The sequence below is a fragment of the Lynx canadensis genome, chromosome E2 (genome assembly GCF_007474595.2).
Source record: "Lynx canadensis isolate LIC74 chromosome E2, mLynCan4.pri.v2, whole genome shotgun sequence".
Lineage (NCBI taxonomy): Eukaryota > Metazoa > Chordata > Mammalia > Carnivora > Felidae > Lynx > Lynx canadensis.
The window spans coordinates 4,015,200-4,025,111 of NC_044317.1; the positions used below are offsets into that span (position 1 = coordinate 4,015,200).

The 9,912-nt window shown below is 54.6% G+C and overlaps 1 protein-coding gene and 2 long non-coding RNA genes across 9 annotated transcripts in view; 1 reads left to right on the top strand and 2 right to left on the bottom strand.

The window, feature by feature from the left end:
* The window catches only part of KIAA0513 (KIAA0513 ortholog), a 57,671-nt gene extending 56,063 nt beyond the window's left edge, over positions 1-1,608 (bottom strand). The window contains exon 1 of one of the 6 annotated variants that reach the window (XR_003965248.1): positions 1,406-1,604. The gene's annotated coding sequence lies outside the window, so the exon portion shown is untranslated. Of the gene's footprint in view, positions 1-1,405 lie in introns of all 6 variants that reach the window. The other 5 variants (XM_030298791.1, XM_030298790.1, XM_030298789.1 and 2 more) reach the window with 5 other exon arrangements.
* A 386-nt stretch (positions 1,609-1,994) lies between these two features.
* Positions 1,995-3,150, top strand: LOC115502945. Its single transcript, XR_003965255.1, has 2 exons — positions 1,995-2,900; positions 2,993-3,150. It is a non-coding gene; the product is annotated as an uncharacterized LOC115502945 (long non-coding RNA).
* Positions 3,151-6,423: 3,273 nt separating this feature from the next.
* Positions 6,424-9,912, bottom strand: LOC115502943. Of its 2 annotated transcripts, none has more exons than XR_003965253.1 (3): positions 9,199-9,912; positions 7,510-7,680; positions 6,424-7,040 (listed from the first exon to the last, which is right to left on the bottom strand). It is a non-coding gene; the product is annotated as an uncharacterized LOC115502943 (long non-coding RNA). The 2 variants fall into 2 exon arrangements; XR_004342972.1 differs by having other exon boundaries at positions 7,510-8,638; positions 9,199-9,308.

The window sequence follows — 9,912 nt, forward strand, 5'->3', positions numbered from 1 at the left end:
TAGCTTTTGTCACTGCCCTTAGGTGTTACATTCTCAAATAATTCAGACTATCTGCACGTTAGCTGACGCAGGCCATACAAAAGACAAACACTGCAAAAACAAAACAACAACAAAAAAAACCCACGGGAACGTATCCCACAACCACGCAAGAGGCTAGAGACGATATGCTAATCACTAAGAGTGCTACATGTGAGTCCTAGCCCATCTTCAGTTCTTTTATGGAAAAAGAAAATCTCACGAGTCAACTTTTTCACTGTGAATTGATCTCAGAAGCCTTTCGCCCCCTGTCCACAGGCGTAAGCAGTCCTACTTCTGAACAAAACGGAAATAAAAACAGGTGACAGTGGAAGGGAGCGACTCTGAACAAAGCGAGCACATAAACTTCCACACAGAAACGTGTCAAAGACCTGGAGAAGCGCTCATGCACAACCAATCACAATCTTCCTTGTGTTTTTTTCTTTGCTTAATTCCACGGTTCTGTATCTTGGCTCCCCTGGCTCAGGTTCCGGGAGCGGGTGCCTCTCACCAAACGAATCAGAAACATTAGCGTTAGGTGACAGTGGCCTGGGGCGGGGGGGGGCAGCCTGGTCCCTGACAGCGGTCTGCGTGCCTCCAGCCCTGACTCACCTGTGCCAGCTCAGAGGCGAGCTCCTGCTCAGTCTGCAGGTCGGCACCCGTGCCCCACGCTGACCCACAGAGTTCCAGGAGCTGGCTGGCGCCCACCGCCGAGTCCTCCTCCCGAGTGCAATCCGGGGGCAACCTCGCGAAGCACAAACCCCCGGACGCGCGGGAAAACGCACCCGGCTCCAGGAAGACCACCTGCCGTCCCTTCCGGTCCCGGGGCTTCTGGTTCAGTCCACCCCGAACCAGTCCAGCTGTTGGAGCTCCTAGCGCTGCGCCTGGGCTGCCGTGCCCTCTGCAAACCTCTGTGCCTACTGACCCGCACCGGGGGACGGCGGAGCGCCGCGAAGGCACGCGCACAGTTGTCGCCCCCCCCCACCCCGTCCAGAGCCCCAGACCCTGTTCCCCCCCCCCCACCGTGCCTCCCCCGCCGGCCACCAGGGAGCAGAGACGCAGCCAACTCAAGACTGAACACACAGCACGACTTGGCAAATGCCTTTCCCCTCCTGGTTCCGGGCATCCCCCTCCCAGGAGTCTGGGGGCTCTTCTTCCCCCAGGACCCAGGGGCCGACTCCACCCCAAAGCCACCTGGCGACAACCATCTGCCACCGGGGGGGTGGGGACCCCTTGTCCATCCTCCCCCAGGCGCTGCACTGCCCCCCCACCCCGCGGGCTCCCGGCTCCCCTCCCACCCTCTCCCCCCGGCACGCGCGGACCCCGCAGAAGCTCCCGACCCCGGACCCCGCGTCATCCGGCCGCCCCCTCCTCCTCCCAAGCCCCTCACCCGCCGGCCCTCGGAGAGCCCCGCGCCGCCCGGACAGCTGACGCGTCTCCCCCTCGCAGGCGCTGGCGGGAGCCTCTCTCACCGCGGCGGGCGCCGGCCGACCGGTCGGACCGGGGAGCGAGCGGGCGCCTCCGGGCTCCGCGCTGCGGCCACTGCGCGGGCCTGCGAGCCGGGTCCTTCCGAGGCGACAGCCGCGGGAGCTGTCAGTCAGCCGGCCGTGCCCGCCCCCTCCCGGCGCCGTCTGCGCAGGCGCGAGAGCGGCCCCGCCCCCGCCCCGCGCGGGCGACCCGAGAGCGGGTCACGTGACGGGGAGGGGCGGATGCTGGCTGCTGGCGCCCGGCGCCCGGCCCCCGGGGCGGTCGGGGTCCCGACCCCGGCCCCGGATCTCTCGGGGCCGCGACTGTGCCTGGACCGGAGGCCTGGGCCCGACGTCCCCGGAAGCACGCTCGGAGTCCAACTGTGGATCCCGTTTTCTGGATCTGCTCAAAACTAGGGTTCCCCCCTGGGGACTGGCCGTTCCGCGAGCGCAGGAGAGGGGGATTTGGTGATTTGGGCGGGGTACCGGGAAGCCCTGGCAGGGAGCGGGGGGGGGGGGGGGGGGGCGGGAAATAAGGCCTGGCTCTGGTTGCTTCCGGGCCTGGATCGTCTCCACCTTTAAGACGAGGATGTCATTTGCCATTTCCTGCCCGCCCATGCCAGAGTTAGGGTGAAGTCTTGACGTTAATGAACACACTTTTCAAACAAGTCAGGCAACGGTGCATCGTACATACAAGGGCAATCTGAGGCCTGATTTATTTTTTCAAAGGGGTCATCTTAAAAGCTGATGGATCCCACTTCACTTGCACCAAAAGTTCTAGGCGAGTCTGCAATTTTTCGGCACAGTAAACAACTTTAGGCCCTTTGGTTTCTGCTGCTTCTACCCCTCTAAAATTAAAAAAAAAAAAAAAAGAAAAAGGTAAAAATAGGAGTGTCTTCTATGGAAGCTTTTTCAGTTCTGGAGGAGGAAGTACAGAAACAAACTGACACCCACTCCCGATAATACTGGGGTTATGTCAAACTTGGTTCCAGCACCAGCAAAATAGAGAATATGTTTCCAGAGAGAGGACTCACGTTCTCCAAACACATTTCCACGGCTACATCGCAGAGCTCTAATGCCCCTTCTGGTGGCTGCTTGTATGAAATAAAGCCCTGTCTGGGGGCACCTGAGTGCTCAGTGGGTTAAGCAGCCCACTCTTGATTTCGGGGCAGGTCTGGATCTCATGGTTCAGAAGGCAAGGAGGGCAGCAGCCCCTGACCTGACTCTGGTGTTAATGACTATTCAGTAAAGCTGGAAGATGGGAGCTCATTCAGGGTGATTCCATTTGGGGAACGTGTGACTTCTCCTCAAGAGATTCACATGAACCCTGTCTCTCCATGCCTCATAAAAGGTATTCTGATCTCGCCAGAAGGGTGGACAGAGGCAGATGCGTGGCCATTAAACAAAGATGGAGAGAAAGTAAGTTCTGCCAACCACAGGCCAGTGAACTAGATACGGGCGTGGGAAATATTCAGGACAGATTACTAACAAAAAACCATTTGACCCCTCAGAAGAGGAAGCACCGATGACCAAATTGTGCTGGGTTAACCATATTCCTGTTGTGAAACGCACGAACTGCTGAAGCAGGAAATCGGATAGAAATCGTGTATTTGGACCCGGAAGCTGTATGTATCCGGATTCTTTCAGTTGTAAGTGGCAGAACTCCATTCAAACTGGTTTTTCAAAAAAAAAAGGGACTACATCGGCTAACATAACTCACCTAAATTCTGGGGTTGGCCCAGCGAGATCCAGGGGCACCGATGATGTCATCAGAACTTGGTGTCACTCCTGCTATTTGACCACCTTCCTCGGAGCTGGCTTCGTTCTCGGATTAGGGGCTTTTACATAAAGTGGTCTCCAATAGCAACAGGCCTATGTTCTTTCAACTTAGCAACCTCAGGGGGGAAGGGCTCTGTCCTTCAGTATTTCCAGCAAAAGACCTAGGATTTGGTCTAAATGGGCCGACGTTCCTTGTGTGCTCAGCGCTTTGAACCAACCTCTGAGGCCAGGTTGTTGGGATGACGGGACTGGCCATACTTGGACACGAGTGAAGATAAGCTCCGCTCCACTTCTTGGGTGAAGAGGGTGGGGAGGGCGGGTCCCCACAGGCAAATGAGGAAGGAGACGGATTCTGGGCAGGTGGCGGAATGCAACCAGATATCCAGGACAAAGCATTTGCTGACATTATCTCGTGATATTGTGCAAAGGTGGGAGAAATAGTAAGTTTATTGGATGGCTGAATCAATATTCACAAACCACTTTGAGTAGAGGATGGTTCTGGAAACCAATTACACAGATAAACGAGGTGATATGACTTGGCATCCCTTCTGTTTTCCCTTGCCTGTCGTGTCTATTTCCACCTCCCCTTTGTAACATATTGCCACAAACGCTGTGGCTTTAAAAGGACATGGACTTAGTATCTTACAGCTCTGGAGGTCAGACCCTAAAATCGAGGTATCAGCAGGGCATCTTTCCTTCTGGAGGCACCAGGGGAGGAGGGCCTCCTCGCCTTTTCCAGCTTCTGGGGGCCTCGTGCATCCCCTGGCTGGGGGCGCCTTCCTCCATCTTCGAAGTCAGTCTCCTTCTCTGTCCTGATGTGCGTATGGAGCGCAGGCCGGTTGTCTCATGGGACACCTCTCAGTTTAGGTGTCTCCGACTGCCCCTTTGTCGTCAGGGAACACCGTACGGGCAGCAAGCAGCGGCACTGATGTGTGTCGTTGCATCAGGAGGTGCCTACGCCAGTCTGTCTCATCACTGCTGCTGCCGTTTGACCCATGGTTGGGACGGTGACATGTTTCCCTACTGTAAAGGTTCTCGTTTCCCCTTTGTAAATAATTAGTCATCTGTGGGAAAGATACTTTTAGGCTATTTAGATATCCTGTTTTCCTAATGAACTTTCACCCAGTGGTTTGGCATCCATTAATGATGATGCTACGCCGACCGCAAAGCGTGGAGGGTTCTGATTCCATGGCTCCACTGACATTTACGAGCTGACATTTTCCTGCCTCCATCATTGCCCTTCTCCAGTCTGTTCTGCACAGGGCAGGTGGAGTGACCTGTAAAAACCACAAATGTGGGGCGCCTGGGGGGCTCAGCCAGTAGAGCGTCTGACTTCGGCTCAGGTCGTGATCTCGCAGTTTGTGAGTTCCAGCCCCGCGGCCGGCTCTGTGCTGACAGCTGGGAGCCTGGAGCCTGCTTCGGATTGTGTCCCCTTCAACTCTCTGCCCCCTCCCCCACTCATGCTCTGTCTCTGTATCAAAAATAAATAAACGCTAAAAAATAAAAATTAAAAAAAGAAAACCCTACAAAGGTGACCGTCTCCTCCAGTGGCTTCCTACTGCCCTTCAGATGTGGCCAGAATCCTTCTGGTTGTTAGCACGACCTGGCCCTTCCAAGCTCTCCAGCCTGGTCTCCCCCAGTGCCCCTACCCCCCACCCCGTCCTCCCCACACTGGCCCCTTGCAGAGCTTCAGAGGATCGATGCTGCCCTCTACTGAGGCCTCCCACCTACCCTTTTGCCTGGAACCCTCTTCCTCCACCCCCAACACCCCCTTGCTTATCAAATACCCGTGTGTCCTTCGCATATCACAGCTGAAAGGAAACCACGTGCCCCCCCCTCCCCGGGGGGGGGGGCAGGCCAGCTTCCCAGGTGCACCCTTTTACCACATCATGTCCTTTGCCTTTATAGGAACACGCCTGTTTGTAACCGTGCACTTGTGTATTTGCTCAGTCTATGTGCTCTGTAACAGGCAGGGACTTTGCTTTTGCTCACTCGCGTGTCTGCAACACCTGACAAGGTGCCAAGCACGGAGTAGATCCTTAAATGCTTGTTGAATGAGCCAACAGGACAAAGAGAGGATGAGCAGGATGGGCGGGGCCTTGCTTCCAGGCGGGTTGGTGATTGGGCCCTGGCAGCAGGAGCAGGCAGGTGGCAGGGCTCCATGTAGCCCCGTCCTAGTGTGCGGCCTGCCCCCCCCCCCTTAGGGGAGCGTGGTACAGCCTAAGGAACAGCATCTTCACAGGCAGACAGAAGGAGGTCTGCAAGGTAGCTGTGCTGTCCCTGCTAGGCCATCACTTAACTCTGAGCCTCAGTTTCCCCGGCTGTGCAAAGAGATCACACCAACTTCGGAGGGCTGTGAGGCTGAGGTGAGTCTATGGGGAGGCCAGCAGGAAAGAGGACAGACCTGCGTCTGACTCCTGGCCCTCCCCCTCCTAGCTGTGTGACCCTGAGCCGCCACTTAACCTCGCTGAGCCTCTAGGAAAGGGGCCAGGCACGGTGTGCTCGCTCATTCGTTCAATGTAGATTTCTTGGTTGATGGGCGCTGGGAAGCACTAGCGGACAAGGGCAACAGAGCTCCCCGCCTCTCGTGAGGCTTGCTCTGCAGCCGGGGATGGACCGCACCGGAAGTGAACGACGTATGGCGTTAGCGGACACGTGACAAGGAGCGAAGCAGGGAGGGGGAAGTTTGAGATGGGGTTCCAGGGAGGAAGGTGCCACAGGATGAAGCCCTAAAGGGCATGAGAGAGCCATCGAGGCGACAGAGACCCGAGCCCAGAGTGTGGCACCCAGTAGGTCCTCCATACCCATCCACTGGCCGGGCATTCGCCTTCCCCACCGAGCGGGGGCCCCAGCAGGCTCCACCCACAGCCGGGGGCGAGGTGGCCCGAGCAGAGGAGCTCAGGACATACCACTCAGGGCTCTTGAGACTCCGGGGGCCTCGTCCAATACCCAACCGTTGTGGACGGTCAGCTTTCTAGCTTCCCTAATTCTGGCTGTTGCATTCGATACCACAGAACCCGCGGGAAAACATAAGGCAAAACCCAAACCCCCTTCCAGAACGAACCTCTGGTTTTCCACTGTACAACCTCCGGAAGTGCCCGCCTCTTTCTCTCTCTGCCGCTGTCTACTTGCGGAAGAGCTGGAGGAACACACAGCTGGCACTGGGACCAAGATACCGAGTTTTATTAGTAGCCCGGCACCCCCCCCTCGCGGGTAACCCTTGCCCCCCCCCACGTGTGCCCATACCAAAGACCAGTTTTGCCGGGAGTCCGAACCTTTTATTGATGGAACCACGCAGCACGTACCGTCTCAGGTCTTGCTTCTTTAACCCAACACGTGTTTGTGCGACTGGTCTCTATTTTGTACGGTAGTTCATTGTATGGGTACGCACCATTTATCCATTCTGTCGGTCACGGACATTTAGGTTGTGAACCGTCCAGCAGGTGTCTTCCGTTGAACACAGGTCCGTGCACGTGCGGCTTCGGCAGAGACTCCCAAGTGCCATAGGAGGGAGTTTAACGATTACCTGTTCCTCCCCCCCCCCCCCCCCCCCCAGCAGCGGATAGAGGCTCCGAGTTATTCCAGGTGCTCGCCAGGGCTCGGTGTTTTTTCATTCCAGCCATGTTGGTGGGTGTGTAAACATTTCCCTGTGGTTTCAGTCTGCGTTTCCCCGACGTCTAGTGAAAACAAGCACTTTTTCACGTTTTGGACAGTCTCTTCTGTGAGGTGCCTCCCCACCTGCTGGAGCGTGTTGACTCGTTCAATTATATTTTTGTGTCTCTAAAAATAAACACACGGCCAGAAAGTTAACAAGTCACAGGGGTGCCTGGGTGCTTCAGTAGGTTAAGTGTCCGACTCTTGATTCCGGCTCAGGTCACGATCCCACCCTGCGTGAGTTCGAGCCCCGAGTAGGGCTCTGCGCTGACAGCGTGGAGCTTGCTTGGGATCCTCTCTCTCTCTCTCTCTCTCTCCAAATAAATAAATAAACTTAAAAAAAAATCAATACGTTACATGCCCATTTCTTGTGTATCTGTCCAGGGATAGCCTAAGTATATATAAACATATGTATCTCCCCACTCTGCTTTCTTACACAAGAACACGCAGTTTTACACAATAGACCTGATATAGCTTGAAGACCAGATATCTGAATTCGTGAAAACACGCCTCATTTCCTTTTTACAATTATAAAGCACGCTGTTCCCTTTTGTGTGCGCAACGTATTTTTTTTTTTTTTTGCAATGTATTTTACCTAATATATTCACAGGCTTACAGGGCACCGCCAGTCTTTTGCTTCTACAGCGTGCTACCGTGTGAACTCCAGGGCAAACAGCTTTGTGCACGGTGGTAAGGCTACCTGTAGGAGAAACTCCTGAGGGGAATTGCTGGGTCAAGTTTTTGTGGCTCATATTGCTATCTTGCTCTGCAAAGATGAACAATTTACAATTGCATCAGTCGGGGCTGTTTGCCAACAGAGCATTCCCGAACCTTTATCTTTGCAAACCTACTAAGTGAAAAGTGGCATCTCCTTGTACTTCAGATTTGCATTCATTCTTTGGACTGCAAATGAGGCTGAGCATCTTTCCATATGTTTGAATAGAGCCTTTACTTTAAAAGGGCTGCTTCCTGGGATAGGTGGTGAGCTGGAACCTAGCTCCTGAAGGGTAAACAGAACTGACCCGGGAGGTGGGAAGTTTCCTCTCACTACAAGGGGAATGGGAAATATTAGGTTTTCTGCTCCCAGGGCCTCAGTGAAATCAGGGAGAGGCAAACACTCTGTGTTGAACCACAGTCTTAAAACAGGAAGAAACCTTAGAAATCAAATCTAATCTCCTATTTTAGAGATAAACAAAAACAACCCTGAGGCTTGGAGAGGGGAAATGACTCGCAGAAGACCTTTTGAAAAAACATGCCAATTCTGTCGAGATTAAAAAACAAAACAAAACAAAACCCTTGATAACAGTTGTTTTTGCCAACTGCTGCTAAATACTGTTAAATATTTTAATGGATTATTTTATCGCGCCATTTCCTTTAGGAAAGCGGTGCACCGTCAAAGTTATGATACACAAGATACGCCAGGATTAAAAGCATAGGCAATATAAACAAGTTGGGGACTATCAGAAGAATTATGGGGTGGGGATCCCTCTACCCTCCACTTTTTTGCGACAGACTCTGAAATGGGCCAAAAAGATTATTAGGCGTCTTCAATGAACACTAGACATTGTCTGGCACACCCTTCTGGGTTATCTGGTTCCTTGGGGTCTTCTCCTTTCTTTAAGTTATTGATGACTTTACAGGCTGCAGAGGCGATGCAAATGATTCTTGTCCATAGATATGAGGCATAAAGTCAACTCTGGTGAAAGTTCAAGCCAGTTCCGCATCTGTTAAGCAAATTTTCTTTTTTTAAAAGCCCTATTCTTTTAACTCGGCTCATAACAAAGATATCCCAAGCACAGGCCCGCTTGCTGTCACGGTGTTATTCAAAGACAATCATCCTTTCTTTCAGCCCATGCAAAAAGAATTGGTCACTGATTGAAGGCCTCACTCACTTTCCTCCCTTGTGGAAACAAATCCCAAAACGAAGACAGCAGGAGATGGGAGGCTCAGAGAGGGTGAACTAAATTCACAGCCCCATTTTGGATACAGAGGTACAAGATACAGTAACAAAAGTTCCAACTTTTAAATGCATCCCCCACCCTTACTTCCAAAAGTTTAGCCGGAGTGAGTTTCTGGAAGCAAGAATGGTAAATGGCGAGAAGGTGGCTTGCACACAGGGAGATTCTGATAGATCCCTTGGCTGTCATTACGGCTGTCATTAATCTTACAAGGATTTAGCAAGCACTTACCAGTTTAAGAACAAACACTGAGCACCTACTTCCCAGCCCTGCGGAAGTCGCCCCCAATACTATAGGAAAGTCAAAGAAATAAAGCCTGTGTCTACCTTCAAAGCACTTAGGACCTATCGTCCGGAGGGAATCGCTGGGATGTTCAGAGCGGGGTCCGGAGGCGCAGCGGACCCCAGCAGCCCCCAGTCCAGGGCGCTTCCCCTTCTCCCCACGCGCTTTCCGGCCCAATCGTTTCCACCCCCGCTCCTCCATTTCCCCATTTTCTGAGTTCTCGCTCCGCACACTGTACAAGCCACACCTAAAGCTGGCTCTGGGCCGCCTCCGCGGCCTCCGGGACGAGAGCGCTCCACCGAGTTTGACAGCCTGACGGCGCGGCTTGGACCGTGCGGCGGCCCGTAGCCCCCATCCTTTCCCTTCCGCACGTCCCTTTGGATGGAGCCTTTGATTTTGGCGAGAGGAGCTTTCGGCTGCGAGCTGCCTGCGGCAGAAAACTGTTAGCCCTTAGGCCTCTCGGCTCCACGACGACCGCGGCTTCCAAGCCCCCACCAATCGCCTCCCGCGCCCTCTCCGCGGCCCGAGCGGCGCGGCCGGAACTGCGCAAGCGCGGCGCCGCTGACCCCGCGGGGTTCACTTCCGGGGGTCGCGCCGCCCGGCTCCCCAGGCAGGGCTCTGCGCTCTCGTGTCCGCTCGGCGGCTGCCTCCCTCAGACCGGGCCGGCGGGACGTGCCCGAGCCGAGCCGCGGGGCCCGCTCCGGCCCGGCCATGAGCGCGGCCGCATGATGCGTCCCTGCCTCGGCCGCTGCAGTCGC